Raw genomic sequence first — 14,236 nt, forward strand, 5'->3', positions numbered from 1 at the left:
CTTTACCTCCGGACCATTCTGGAACTCCTCGTGACGTCCGGGATCTCATCCGGGACTCCGAACAACATTCGGTTTGCTGCATACTCATATTCATACAACCCTAGCGTCACCGAACCTTAAGTGTGTAGACCCTATGGGTTCGGGAGACATGCAGACATGACCGAGACGGCTCTCCGGTCAATAACCAACATCGGGATCTGGATATCCATGTTTTCTCCCACATACTCCTCGATGATCTCATCGGATGAACCACAACATCGAGGATTCAAGCAACCCCATATACTATTCCCTTTGTCAGACGGTATGTTACTTGCCCGAGATTCGATCGTTGGTATCCCAATACCTCGTTCAATCTCGTTGCCGGAAAGTCACTTTACTCGTACCATAATGCATGAACCCGTGACCAGACACTTGGTCACTTTGAGCTCATTATGATGATGCACTACCGAGTGGGCCCAGTGATACCTCTCCGTTATACGGAGTGACAAATCCCAGTCTCGATCCGTGTCAACCCAACAGACACTTTCGGAGATACCTGTAGTGCACCTTTATAGTCACCCAGTTACGTTGTGACGTTTGGTACACCCAAAGCACTCCTAAGGTATCCGGGAGTTACACGATCTCATGGTCTAAGGAAGAGATACTTGACATTGGAAAAGCTCTAGCAAAACGAACTACACGATCTTGTGCTATGCTTAGGATTGGGTCTTGTCCATCACATCATTCTCCTAATGATGTGATTCCGTTATCAACGACATCCAATGTCCATAGTCAGGAAACCATGACTATCTGTTGATCAACGAGCTAGTCAACTAGAGGCTCACTAGGGACATGTTGTGGTCTAAGTATTCACACATGTATTACGATTTCTGGATAATACAATTATAGCATGAATAAAAGACAACTATCATGAACAAAGAAATATAATAATAATCCTTTTATTATTGCCTCTAGGGCATATTTCCAACAGTAAGCATTATGATTTGTATCGCCTACAACTCACTTGTGTTCTACTCATGCATATAACATCCACGCATAAAACCAGGCTCTGATGCCACTGTTGGGTAACATAGTAATTTTAAAAAAATTCCTACGCACACGCAAGATCATGGTGATGCATAGCAACGAGAGGGGAGAGTGTTGTCCACGTACCCTCGTAGACCGAAAGTGGAAGCGTTAGCACAACGCAGTTGATGTAGTCGTACGTCTTCACAGCCCGACCGATCAAGCACCGAAAGCACAACACCTCTGAGTTCTTGCACACGTTCAGCTGGATGACGTCCCTCGAACTCCAATCCAGCCGAGTGTCGAGGGAGAGTTCCGTCAGCACGATGGCGTGGTGACGATGATGATGTTCTACCGATGCAGGGCTTCACCTAAACACCGCTATGATATTATCGAGGAGGACTATAGTGGGGGGGCACCGCACACGGCTAAGAGATCAATGATCAATTGTTGTTTTTATGGGGTGCCCCCTCCCCCGTATATAAAGGAGTGGAGGAGGGGGCGGCCAAGGGGAGGAGGCACGCCTAATGGGGGGAGTCTACTCCCATCGGGAGTAGGACTCCTCCCTTTCCTATTTGGAGAGGGAGAGGGAAGGAAGAGGAAGGAGGGAGGAAGGAAAGGGGGGGCCGGCCCCCCTCCCAATTTGGATTGGGCTTGGGGGGCGCCCCCTCCCTTGCTCCTTTCCCCTCTGATGAGGTTATGTACCTAGGGTAGGGTCATGGACCTATCTGGGATACCCTACCCAAGGACATCCTTAGACGAAGCTACCTTCCAGTCGACCTAGAGGGACTTCACTCGACCAAGAGGGACTTCACTCGACGATGAAGATAGCCACTCGACCATGAAGCCAACCCCTCGACGGCCAGGAGACCTAAAGCCACTCAGCATGAAACGGTCTGTCATTAAGTAGCTTTAATAGTCTTCATGGCACTTTACGAGGGTGTTACCAATAACCCCCTATCTTAATGTACTTTAAACCCTGCATAACTGAGGGCCGGAGGGGTCTGGCGGACTCTATATAAGCCACCCCCCTCCTCAGTGTAAAGGGTTCGCACCCCTGTAACTCATATACACAGAAACCAGTCGACCGCCTCCGGGCTCCGAGACGTAGGGCTATTACTTCCTCCGAGAAGGGCCTGAACTCGTTAAACACTCGTGTGTACAACTGCTCCATAGCTAGGATCTTGCCTCTCCATTCCTACCCCCCATTCTACTGTCAGACTTAGAACCACGACAGTTGGCACCCACCGTTGGGCCAGTGTCTTAGCGACTTTTTGGAGAAGTTGCAATTTGTCCGATTGCCTTCATCATGGTTTCTGGCGGAGCTCTGGTCCAGGGCCGCGAGATCCGTCTCGGTGCGCCCGCTTTCATCGCCGACGAGTCTGCTTGGCTCCAGGAGGCACAACTCGACATCGACGCGCTCCCCGTCCGCGGGGCGACACACTTTCGGGCGTGTGTCCGCGGTGTCCTGCTGCGGCAGCCATCGACCCCACACCGGTCGACTCCTGTGCTGTCTTCCCTCCCTGTCTCCCGCCGGCGCAAGCGCTCTGGTCGGTCGAGGCTTCAGCGATGGGCGAGACACGCAGTGGCTCGCCAATCGGCCACCACCCAAGTCGCGGCAATTGAGCCCGACGAATCTCTCTACGACCTGTTCGATCTGTCGACTGGCTCCGTAGAGACTGCATCCGAGTGCGACAGCAGTGATCCAGCGGCGGAGGTCCTGATGGTCAATGGGCCTTGTAGCCCTCCCGGTTTCCCCCGCATCGACGGGATGGACGATGGAGGCGACCCCGCTCAGGCCCATGAAGAATATCAGCCCGAGCCGCTCACTTCTCAGCAAAGAGAAGATCTTCGCCGCCGGAACATGGATGCCCTGCATACTCCCATCGCAGGAGAAACTCCTGAGGCTGGTGCCTTGGAAGAGGCGCGTTTGGCCAACTTGGCTGAACGCACTCGACTGGAGAACCTCCAGCGAGCACTCGACGAGCGTGCGCGTCAACGAGTACCCGACTCCAGCCGACGTCAGCTCTTTCCGCAACCGACTCAGGTATATCGAACCCCGATTCAGAATTTGGCAGCTGCAGCCCGTATAGCGGAGTCAATTCAGCCCTCTCAGTCGGAGGCTGGAAGAGGCTTGATGCAGATCAGAGATTTGCTCCAGGCGGCAGGAGATCAGAATTCAGTTGTTCACAGTCGCGCAATAGGATTCACAGTCGATCCGTCGCTGCGAATACTGTTCAGTCGGCTCACAGCCCAAGGTCGCTTCCGAGGCGCGTGGGACGTGAAGGCCGGCGGGACCACTATGACGATCGATTTGATCATGATGATAGGCGTCGAGTGCCCATTCCTCCCCCGAGAAGTGGGTCTAACGCCCATCGGCAGCAAGATGACAGGCGCCAGCTCAGTGTTGGGCGGAGAGCTCCAGTCGACCCCAGAGAGCTAGGCTTTGACGCGAGATCCATCATCGTGCAAGGTTTGGTCGACCGGAACAGAGCTCACAGAGGTGGCCATGACAGAGATGTGCCCACAAGCAGCCGAGTCCACATCTCAGGTCCAGAATGCTTTAGCAGAGCCATCAGAGCCGCAGTGATACCCCCCAACTTCAGGTTGGCGACTGGAGTAAGTAAGTTCACCTGAGAGTCTAAGCCTGAAACTTGTCTTGAAGACTACCGAGTGGCTGTACAAATTGGTGGCAGTAATGATGAGGTGGCCATGAAGCATTTGCCACTTATGCTAGAGGGTTCGGCCAGGGCGTGGTTGAATCAGTTAGCTCCTAGCAGCATTTACACCTGGGAAGATCTTTCTCGAGTGTTCGTCAGGATGTTCGAGGGAACTTGCAAGCGACCGGCCGGATTGACAGAGCTGCAAGTTTGCGTACAAAAGTCGAGTGAAACACTGAGAGATTACATCCAGAGATGGATCACTTTGCATCATACTGTAGAGAATGTGTCGGACCATCAAGCGGTCTGCGCCTTCAAGGATGGTGTCAAGAATAGAGAGTTGAGCCTGAAGTTTGGTCGAACTGGAGATATGACCCTAAGTCGGATGATGGAAATAGCCACCAAGTACGCCAATGGCAAAGAAGAGGACCGACTCCGGAGTGGCAAGTACAAGCCGAGTCAGTCGGAGAAAGGAAACTCCAGTCGGAAGCAGAAGCGGAAGGCCGAGCCGGCTGCTCCTGGAGAGGCTCTGGCCGTGACTTAGGGCAAATTCAAAGGGAAGCCCAAAGGATCTTGGAACCCCAAGAAGGTGAAGGATAAGGAAGGTAATGACGTGATGGATTTACCGTGTCATATCCACACGAAGAAACACGAAGAGGGTAACTTCATCTACCCAAAGCATACCACTCGCCAGTGCCGGCTCTTAATCCAGCAGTTTCAAGGAAAAAAGCCGAAGGACAAAGAGAAGGAGTCGGACAAGGCCGAGGACAAGGAGGACAGTGATGGAGAGTACCCTCATGTCAACTCCACTCTGATGATTTTTGCTGATGTAGAGAGCAAAAGTCGACTGAAAGTGATCAACCGTGAGGTCAATATGGTCGCCCCGGCGACACCAAGCTATCTGAGATGGTCGCAAACTCCCATTACTTTCGACCAGTCTGATCACCCTACTCACATTGCCACCCCTGGGAGGCAAGCGATGGTGGTCGACCCAGTCGTCGAAGGCACTCGACTGACGAAGGTATTGATGGATGGCGGCAGTGGATTGAATATACTGTATGTAGAGACGCTCAAGGGAATGGGCATTCCGATGTCCAGGCTCAGTTCCAGCAACATGAGTTTTCACGGAGTCATCCCTGGAAAGAAGGCTGAGTCACTTGGCCAAATAGCTCTGGATGTAGTGTTCGGCGACTCGAAGCATTTCCGCAAAGAGAAGCTGACATTTGAAGTCGTGGATTTCCGAAGCGCCTACCACGCTATTTTGGGAAGACCGGCCTATGCCCGCTTCATGGCTCGACCATGTTATGTGTATCTCAAATTAAAGATGCCTGGCCCCAAAGGTGTGATCACTATCACTGGCAGCCGGAAGAAGGCAGAAGAGTGTTTCCAGAAAGGCTCAAAGATTGCGGATGACCAAATAACAGTGGTAGAGCTGGAAGGATACAAGAAAAATGCAGATCCGAGTGATTTGTTACGGGCCAAGAAGCCCACCACAGAGTCAGCGTTCCAGTCGTCTGGGGAGACGAAGCCAGTTCATATCCACCCGACCGACCCCAATGCAGCTCCGACCCACATTTCCACAACACTCGACTCTAAATAGGAAGAAGCGCTCATCCAGTTCCTCCATGAGAACTGGGACATCTTCGCATGGAAGCCAGCTGACATGCCGGGTGTTCCCAAGGGGCTGGCTGAGCATCGCCTTAGAGTCGACTCAAAAGCAAAACCTGTTAAAGAACATCTTCGACGGTCCGCCATTCAAAAGAAAAAAGCCATTGGCGAGGAGGTGGCTCGACTCCTTGCAGCAGAGTTCATCCGAGAGATATACCACTCCGAGTGGCTCGCCAATGTCGTCATGGTTCCCAAGAAGGACAACTCACTTCGCATGTGCATTGATTTCAAACATATCAATTGGGCCTGCCCAAAAGATCATTTTACTCTCCCTCGCATCGACCAAATTGTCGACTCGACTACGGGGTGCGAGAGATTGTCTTTTTTAGACGCTTATTCCGGGTATCATCAGATCCGTCTGTATGGACCTGACGAAATCAAAACAGCTTTCATCACTCCATTCGGGTGCTTCTGCTATATCACCATGCCATTCAGCCTCAAGAATGCCAGAGCCACGTTCATGAGAATGATTCAAAAGTGTTTACTCACTCAAATCAGTTGGAATGTGGAAGCATACATGGATGATATCGTGGTCAAGTCACGAAAGGGTTCCGACCTGTTGACTGACCTAGCTGAAACATTTGCCAATTTCAGGAGGTATGATATCAAGCTCAATCCATCAAAGTGCACATTCGGAGTACCTGGCGGAAAGTTACTCGGTTTTCTCATTTCAGAACGAGGAATCGATGCTAACCCAGAAAAAGTTGGCACCATACTCCTAATGAAATGCCCTGTGCGTGTGCACGACGTCCAGAAGCTTACTGGATGCTTGGCCGCGCTAAGTCGATTCATCTCTCGCCTCGGTGAAAAGGCATTGCCCCTTTACCGACTGATGAAGAAGGCAGACAAGTTCGAGTGGACTCCAGAAGCTGATGCAGCGTTTGCCGAGCTAAAAACTCTGCTCTCCACCTAGCTGGTGCTTGCTGCTCCAATCAGCAAAGATCCTCTATTGCTTTATATTGCAGCCACAGGACAAGTCGTCAGTACAGTACTTACGGTCGAGCAGGAAGAAGAAGGGAAAGCCTTCAAAGTTCAGCGCCCAGTGTATTATCTCTCTGAAGTTTTGACCCCATCGAAGCAAAGATATCCCCATTATCAGAAGCTCGTATATGGGATCTACATGACCATGAAGAAGGTTGCTCATTATTTCTCTGATCATGACATTACAGTCGTGAGCGACGCACCATTGTCAGAGATTCTGCACAACAGAGATGCAACTGGTCTAGTGGCTAAATGGGTGATTGAACTCCTTCCCCTTGATATCAAATTCGAGGCAAAGAAAGCCATTAAGTCCCAGGCTATAGCAGATTTCCTTGCCGAGTGGATTGAGCAACAGCAACCGACTCAAGTTCACTCGGAGCATTGGACCATGTTCTTTGATGGCTCTAAGATGTTAAATGGTTCTGGTGCTGGGGTTGTTTTGGTTTCCCCCCGAGGAGATAAACTCAGATATGTGCTCCAAATCCACTTCCATTCCTCCAACAATGAAGCAGAATATGAAGCACTCTTGTATGGGTTGCGCATGGCCATTTCACTCGGTGTCCGTCGCCTTATGGTCTATGGCGACTCAGATTTGGTGGTCAATCAGGTGATGAAGGAGTGGGACGTTAGAAGCCCAGCCATGACTGGATACAGCAATGCAGTGAGGAAGCTCGAAAAGAAGTTCGAAGGGTTAGAGCTCCACCACATACCCCGACTGAAAAATCAAGCAGCTGACGATTTGGCGAAGATAGGATCCAAGAGAGAAGCCATCCCCGGTGATGTGTTCTTGGAGCATATCCACACTCCGTCAGTCGTAGAAGATCCTTTTACCGACTAAGCTCCGCGACCTAAGAGTGTTACGGATCCGACTGAGGTTGAAGTCCCAGCAGTGGTCGACCTAATCATGGAAGTTTTAGTGATCACTCCCGATTGGACAGTACCGTATATCGCGTATATATTGAGGAAAGAACTCCCGGAGGACAAAGAAGAGGCTCGACAGATCGTCCGCCGATCTAAGGCCTTTACCGTGATAAGGGGACAGCTGTACAGAGAAAGCCCGACTGGAGTTGGTCAGAAATGCATAACGCCGGAGGAAGGTCGAATAATCCTTGATGACATCCACTCGGGGACGTGTGGCCATCATGCGTCCTCTCGGACCATCGTGGCCAAAGCATACCGAGCTGGATTTTATTGGCCAAGAGCGAATGAAATGGCAAAGGAGATAGTCGACAAGTGCGAGGGATGTCAATTTTACTCCAATATGTCACACAAGCCCGCGTCAGCTTTGAAGACCATACCACTCGTCTGGCCCTTTGCAGTATGGGGGTTGGATATGGTTGGTCCTTTGAGAACAGGCAGAAGCGGTTTCACCCATGTGCTGGTAGCAGTCGACAAGTTCACCAAGTGGATTGAGGCCAAACCCATCAAGAACCTCGATGCCGGTACTGCTGTCAGCTTCATCAGAGAATTGATATTCAGATATGGAGTCCCTCACAACATCATCATGGACAACGGGTCAAACTTCGATTCCGAAGAATTCAGAGATTTCTGCACGTCTCAAGGCACACGAGTCGACTATGCTTCAGTCCCCCATCCACAGTCGAATGGACAGGCAGAACGAGCCAACGGCTTGATTCTCAAAGGGTTGAAACCCCGTTTGATGCGTGATATCAAGCATGCGGCTGGTGCATGGGTCGACGAACTTCCCTCGGTGCTTTGGGGGTTAAGGACCACGCCCAATCGGTCGACTGGAAGAACTCCATTCTTCTTAGTCTACGGAGCTGAAGCAGTCTTGCCGAGTGACCTCCTCCACAATGCTCCCCGGGTCGAGCTCTACACCGAAGCTGAAGCAGAACAAGCGCGACAGGATGCAGTCGACCTTTTAGAGGAAGAAAGGGAGATGGCTCTGATCAGATCGACCATTTACCAACAAGAGTTGCATCGCTTCCACGCCAAAAATGTGAAGAGTCGAGCCTTCCATGAAGGAGATTTAGTTCTTCGAGTGGATCAGCAGAAACCACACAAGCTTGCTCCTTCTTGGGAAGGTCCCTTCATCGTCACCAAGGTTCTCCACAATGGAGCATACCGTCTCTACAATGTCGAGCATCAGATCGACGAGCCCCGAGCTTGGAACGCGGAGCTTCTCCGCCCCTTTTACACTTAAGTATTCACTCGGATGAGTTGTAATAAAAGTACTTCTGTAGTTTATTTATCAAAGACAAGAGCTTTATTTCTTTTGTTATTTCTTTTGTCCACACAAAACAATCCCTTAGTGGGTGGCTCGGTTGCGAATCTGATTCGCCTAAGTCTGCAAAAAAAATCCTAACCGAGTGGTGAGCCAGTCTCCCACACGAAGGCTTAGCTGCGAAATCCGTTTCGCCTAAGATAAACAAAATCCTACCGAGTGGTAAGCCAGCCTTCCACTCGGAGGCTTAGCTGCAGTCCAAGTACTCGCCTAAGTTAAACAAAATCCTACCGAGTGGTAAGCCAGCCTTCCACTCGGAGGCTTAGCTGCAGTCCAAGTACTCGCCTAAGTTAAATAAAATCCTACCGAGTGGTAAGCCAGCCTTCCACTTGGAGGCTTAGCTGCAGCCCATTGCTCGCCTAAGTTAAACAAAATCCTACCGAGTGGTAAGCCAGCCTTCCACTCGGAGGCTTAGTTGCAGTCCAAGTACTCGCCTAAGTTAAATAAAATCCTACCGAGTGGTAAGCCAGCCTTCCACTCGGAGGCTTAGCTGCAGCCCAGTGCTCGCTTAAGTTAAATAAAATCCTACCGAGTGGTAAGCCAGCCTTCCACTCGGAGGCTTAGCTGCAGCCCAATGCTCGCCTAAGTTAAACAAAATCCTACCGAGTGGTAAGCCAGCCTTCCACTCGGAGGCTTAGCTGCAGCATTGCGCTCGCCTAAGTACAAATACAACGTGCGCTCTGCAAGGAGGACAAGGTGCAGGTCGACTGCTACCCTCTCCTTCCGAGCTACGCCACAAATACAACATGCGCTTTGCAAGGGGGACGAGGTGTAGGTCGATTGCTACCCTCTCCTTCCGAGCTACGCCACAAATACAACATGCGCTCTGCAAGGAGGACAAGGTGCAGGTCGACTGCTACCCTCTCCTTTCGAGCTACGCCATGAATACAACATGCGCTCTGCAAGGGGGACGAGGTGCAGGTTGACTGCTACCCTCTCCTTCCGAGCTACGCCACAAATACAACATGTGCTCTGCTAGGAGGACAAGGTGCAGGTCAACTGCTACCCACTCCTTCCAAGCCACACCACCAATACAAAATCCTACCGAGTGGAGAGCAGACCTCCCACTCGGGGGCTTAGCTGCAGCCCAGTGATCGCCTAAGTTTTTGAAAATCCTACCGAGTGAAGAGCAGACCTCCCATTCGGGGGCTTAGCTGCAGCCCAGTGCTCGCCTAAGTTCTTGAAAATCCTACCGAGTGGAGAGCAAACCTCCCACTCGGGGGCTTAGCTGCAGCCTAGTGCTTGCCTAAGTATCTGAAATCCTACCGAGTGGAGAGCAGACCTCCCACTCGGGGGCTTAGTTGCAGCCTAAGTGCTCGCCTAAGTATCTGAAATCCTACCGAGTGGAGAGCAGACCTCCCACTCGGGGGCTTAGCTGCAGCCCAGTGCTCGCCTAAGTGTATTGGGGAACAAGTCGATTGCAATGAGCGCTTCGCTTTAAACCTGCAAAAGACACCTCAAACCGAATGCAAACATATTCAACGTTGAATCCAAGTTCGGATAACACCTAACGGAACCGAAAGTGCTCAGGCGCTAGTCCTGTTAAGGTTTATCGGTTACAAAACTCACTCGGCATACCGAGGCAAATTTAAAGTATCAAGCTCAGAAGTTTTTTACCCCTCCTGTGGAGGGCTGGAAGGCGTAACAAACTCGTCCAGGTCGATTCCATCTGCAATTCGAGTGGCAGCGGCGATGAAGGTCTCCATGAAGGATCGGAAATCGTGCTTCTTGGTGTTAGCCACCCTAAGGGCCACCAGCTTGTCCTCTCGCGCATCCTTGCAATGAATGCGGACCAGAGACAGAGCAACATCCACACCACACCTGGCCGAAGACTTCTTCCACTCCTGCACTCGACTTGGGACCTCGTCCAGTCGAGTCATCAGAGACTCGAGGTCGTTCTGGAGCGTCTCTCTTGGCCAGAGTGTTGTGTCGATGCAAGAAGTTGCGACCTTCAGCCTTGCAAGATAGTCGACGACGGCAGCAACGCGAGATTCAAGCCGGAGCACATTCATGGCGGCTTCATCTTTCACGGGAGAGTTGATGGGATCCAGATTTATTTCCAGTCGACCAGTCTCCTCTTCAAAGTTCTGGCAAAATTCTGCAAACACAACACCGATTCAAGACAACAGTCGGAGATCACAATTGAAACGTCTGTTTGTTACAAAGGATTACCTTCAAGCATGAGGAATAGCTTCTTGGCGAGTCCACCCAGATAAGCCTCCAGATCGTTCTTCTTTCCCTCCAACTCGCTGGCCTTGTCATTCAGGGCAACCTTGTCACTTTTTAGTCGACTGGCCTCCTTGTTGGCAGCATCAAGAGCAGCCTTCAGATTGGTGTTTTCTTCTTCAAGCTTGGTAAGTGAAGCCAGCTTTTCATCTGCGAGCTTGGTCTTCTCTAAAGCCGTTTTCTGCAATTCAGCCAAGTCAAGGTCTTTCTTCTTCAGGGCATCCCTCACTTTGACTGCAAAATTACAGTGAGATCAGACTCTGAAACAAACGAGAGGCAAAAGCAGTCGTCGGAGGCCTCACCAAACATACCTTTAGCCTCCTCCTTCGTCTTTGTTAGGTTCTCTTGGGTCAGTTTCAGATCAAGCTCGAGCTGGATATGTTTGTTCTCCATCTCAGTGTAACGAGCCGCAAGGTCGCAGGATTTCTACGAAGAACCAATCGACAGATGTCAAAGACAATTCACTTCTGAGTGACTAAGGAAAAATCATAGCATTTCTAAGACTATGGCCGAATACAAACATTCGACCACAGTCTCGGGGACTACACCCAGTGGGTGCACTCAACGTGCCCCCACTAGTTTCATCAGTTAGAGTCGACCAGTCGACCAACAAAAAAACGGGAGGTGTTCTTCAGACTATAGTCGACTGCCAGCAGTCGACCACAGTCTCGAGGACTACACCTAGTGGGTGCACTCAGTGTGCCCCCACCGGTTTATGAATCTATTCGACCTAGTCGAGTAAGGAAAAAAACTTAAGACATAAAGACTACAGTCGACTGCCAGCAGTCGACCATAGCCTTGGGGACTACACCCAGTGCGTGCACTCAGCGTGCCCCCACTAACCCGGAATTTCAATCGGCACACCCAGTGGGTGTAGGACAAACTCTAAGAATTTCAGAAAGAAGAGTTTTTAGATATCATATCCTAACAGAACAGGCACTGACCGACTGACCTGAACATTACTCTGAAGAGCTGAACTGGCGTCATAGGCTGCCTGACTGGCTTCTCGTATTGCCTTCACTTGCTCCATCATGACCCCCGCTTGGCGTATTGCTTCTTTAGCAGCATTAGCCTGGTCTTCTGGAACGTGGTAGGTTGAGAAAAGCGAGGGTTGAGCAGCACTCGACGATGAAGGACGAGCACTCGTCAATGGCACCACAAAGGTTACGGTAGGCCGAGTGACATTGTCTCCCTCCACGACCAATGTCTCGGGTGCTGGCACGTCCTGATTCGCCTTGCCAGCAGACGCTTTCTTGCTCCTCCTCTGCCTTGGTGGTTCCTCGTCGTCGTCGTCGGGAAGGTCGATAACGACGTTAGATGAAGCTGCAGAAAAAGAATCAAAATTAGAGACAAGAAGCCAATCGACTGAAAACGGAATCACAACAGTCATACCAGGCTTTGAGGTAACAGCATCCTCCATCTCGTGGTCTTCAGCCCTGGCCGAAGTATCAGAAGTAGCAGCACTGCAGTTTCAGAAGACAGTCGATTAGCTCATGAGTCGACCAACAATAAGTTCATGAGGAACAGACAAATTCAAGCTACACCATTACCCTGAGATAGTGGGGATCACCATCTTCATCTTCAGCAAGACCTTCGCCGACTTCGACGGCGCCACTCGAGACTGCTTCGGAGCTTTTTCAGTCGGCACCGGAGAAGTAGTCTGAGGGCGCTTGGAGGACTGCGTGACGGTTGCGACCCCCTTACCGCGCACAACCGCAGGATCATGGACAAGCTTCGAACGTCTTTCCGAGCGAGGACGTACAACTTCCTCCTCCTCCTCCTCCTCCTCTTCCTCCTCATCAGAGTCATCACCCTCATCATTATCGTCAGCATCCGAATCCCACTCCTCCGAGCTTTCGCCCCCACTTCCTTCCTCCTCTTCAGTCGGCGTCTGCGCTCCATTGGGCATCCAGTATAGCTCGGTGGTGGCCTACCAGACAACAAAACAAAACAAAGATCAATCGACCAATTCGCAGCAAAGCAGAATGAATACAGCAAGATTACAATTGGAGATAAGTGATCATACCGTGTCCGGTGTATAGGTACAGTCGAGTGGTGGGATCCTTCTAGCCCCTCGAGGGTTGTCCTTATTCCCTGTGATGGCTGCCACCCACCTCTCTAGTGTGGCGTCGTTGACCGCTTCTGGATGGACCCGAGTGGTGTCTTCGGTACCACAGTACAGCCACATCGGGTGGCCTCGGTACTGAAGCGGTTGGATGCGCCGTCTAAGGAAGACTTCCAGAAGATCCATACCCGTCACTCCGTCCCTAACAAGTTGGACTACGCGCTCCATCAACATTTTCACCTGAGCTTTCTCCTCAGGAAGCACCTTCAGAGAAGAGGGTTTGTCCACTCGGTCCATGGAGAACGGAGGGAGACCAGTCGAATGCCCTGGTGTCAACTCGTCTTGGCAGTAGAACCAAGTCGACTGCCACCCTCTGACCGACTCAGGAAGGGTCATGGCCGGGAAAGTACTCTTATTCCTCATCTGAATCCCAAGACCACCGCACATCTGGATAACCTTAGTCTTCTCATCGTCCGGACTCGCCTTTTTCACTATCTGTGAGTGACAGGTGAATATGTGCTTAAAGAGACCCCAGTGTGGTCGACAACCCAGGAAGTTCTCGCACATGGACACAAAAGCAGCAAGATAGGCGATAGAATTGGGGGTGAACTGGTGGAGTTGCGCCCCAAAGAATTTCAGAAACCCTCAGAAGAAAACACTCGGCGGCAGAGAAAAGCCACGGTCTACATGAGTGGCTAGGAGAACGCACTCACCCTCCTGCGGCTGCGGTTGACACTCGGTCCCCGGAAGCCTTGCTGACCCGTGGGGGATCAGACCCTCGTTGGCCAGGTCATTGAGATCTGTCTCGGTGATGGTCGAGCGGATCCAATCCCCTTGGACCCAACCCTTCGGCAGGCGGTACCTTGACGAAGATTCGCCCCGACTGGACGGTCTCCCCTTTGCTTTCCCCGTCGCCGTCGCCTTCTTCGCGCGCTCTAAGGCCGCCGTCTTCTCCTTCACCATTGTCGCAGGCGAAGCACGTGAGGAGTGGATAGGCGGAGGCGAGAGCAGGCGCAGCGGGCGGAGGCAAAGAGGGCGGAGAGAAGAATGGGAAGGCACTGTTCAAAAACGCTCACCCGACGCTTTATATAAGGGCACTTCCGAGTGGCTGACGAGTGGGTCCGGACGGTCCTGTCACATCCCGAAACAGTCGCGCACGCACGATACGTGGCGAAAAAGGCGGCGCAGAAATCGAGGCGTCCACGCCTTATCCCATCCAAGTACCGCGGTCCGCCCCGTTTCGCGTGCTTCCCAAAATTCAGATCCCACAAAATTCGCTAACGGCAGATCAATCTGTCAGACGATATCTTTCCTACGATCTGTCGCTCGGAAGTTCACTAAAGTTCAAAAGTCCACTCGGCAGAAGAAAGGAATGGATCAAGGCGA

The sequence above is a fragment of the Triticum dicoccoides genome, chromosome 5B, assembly GCF_002162155.2.
Source record: "Triticum dicoccoides isolate Atlit2015 ecotype Zavitan chromosome 5B, WEW_v2.0, whole genome shotgun sequence".
In the NCBI taxonomy this organism is placed as follows: domain Eukaryota; kingdom Viridiplantae; phylum Streptophyta; class Magnoliopsida; order Poales; family Poaceae; genus Triticum; species Triticum dicoccoides.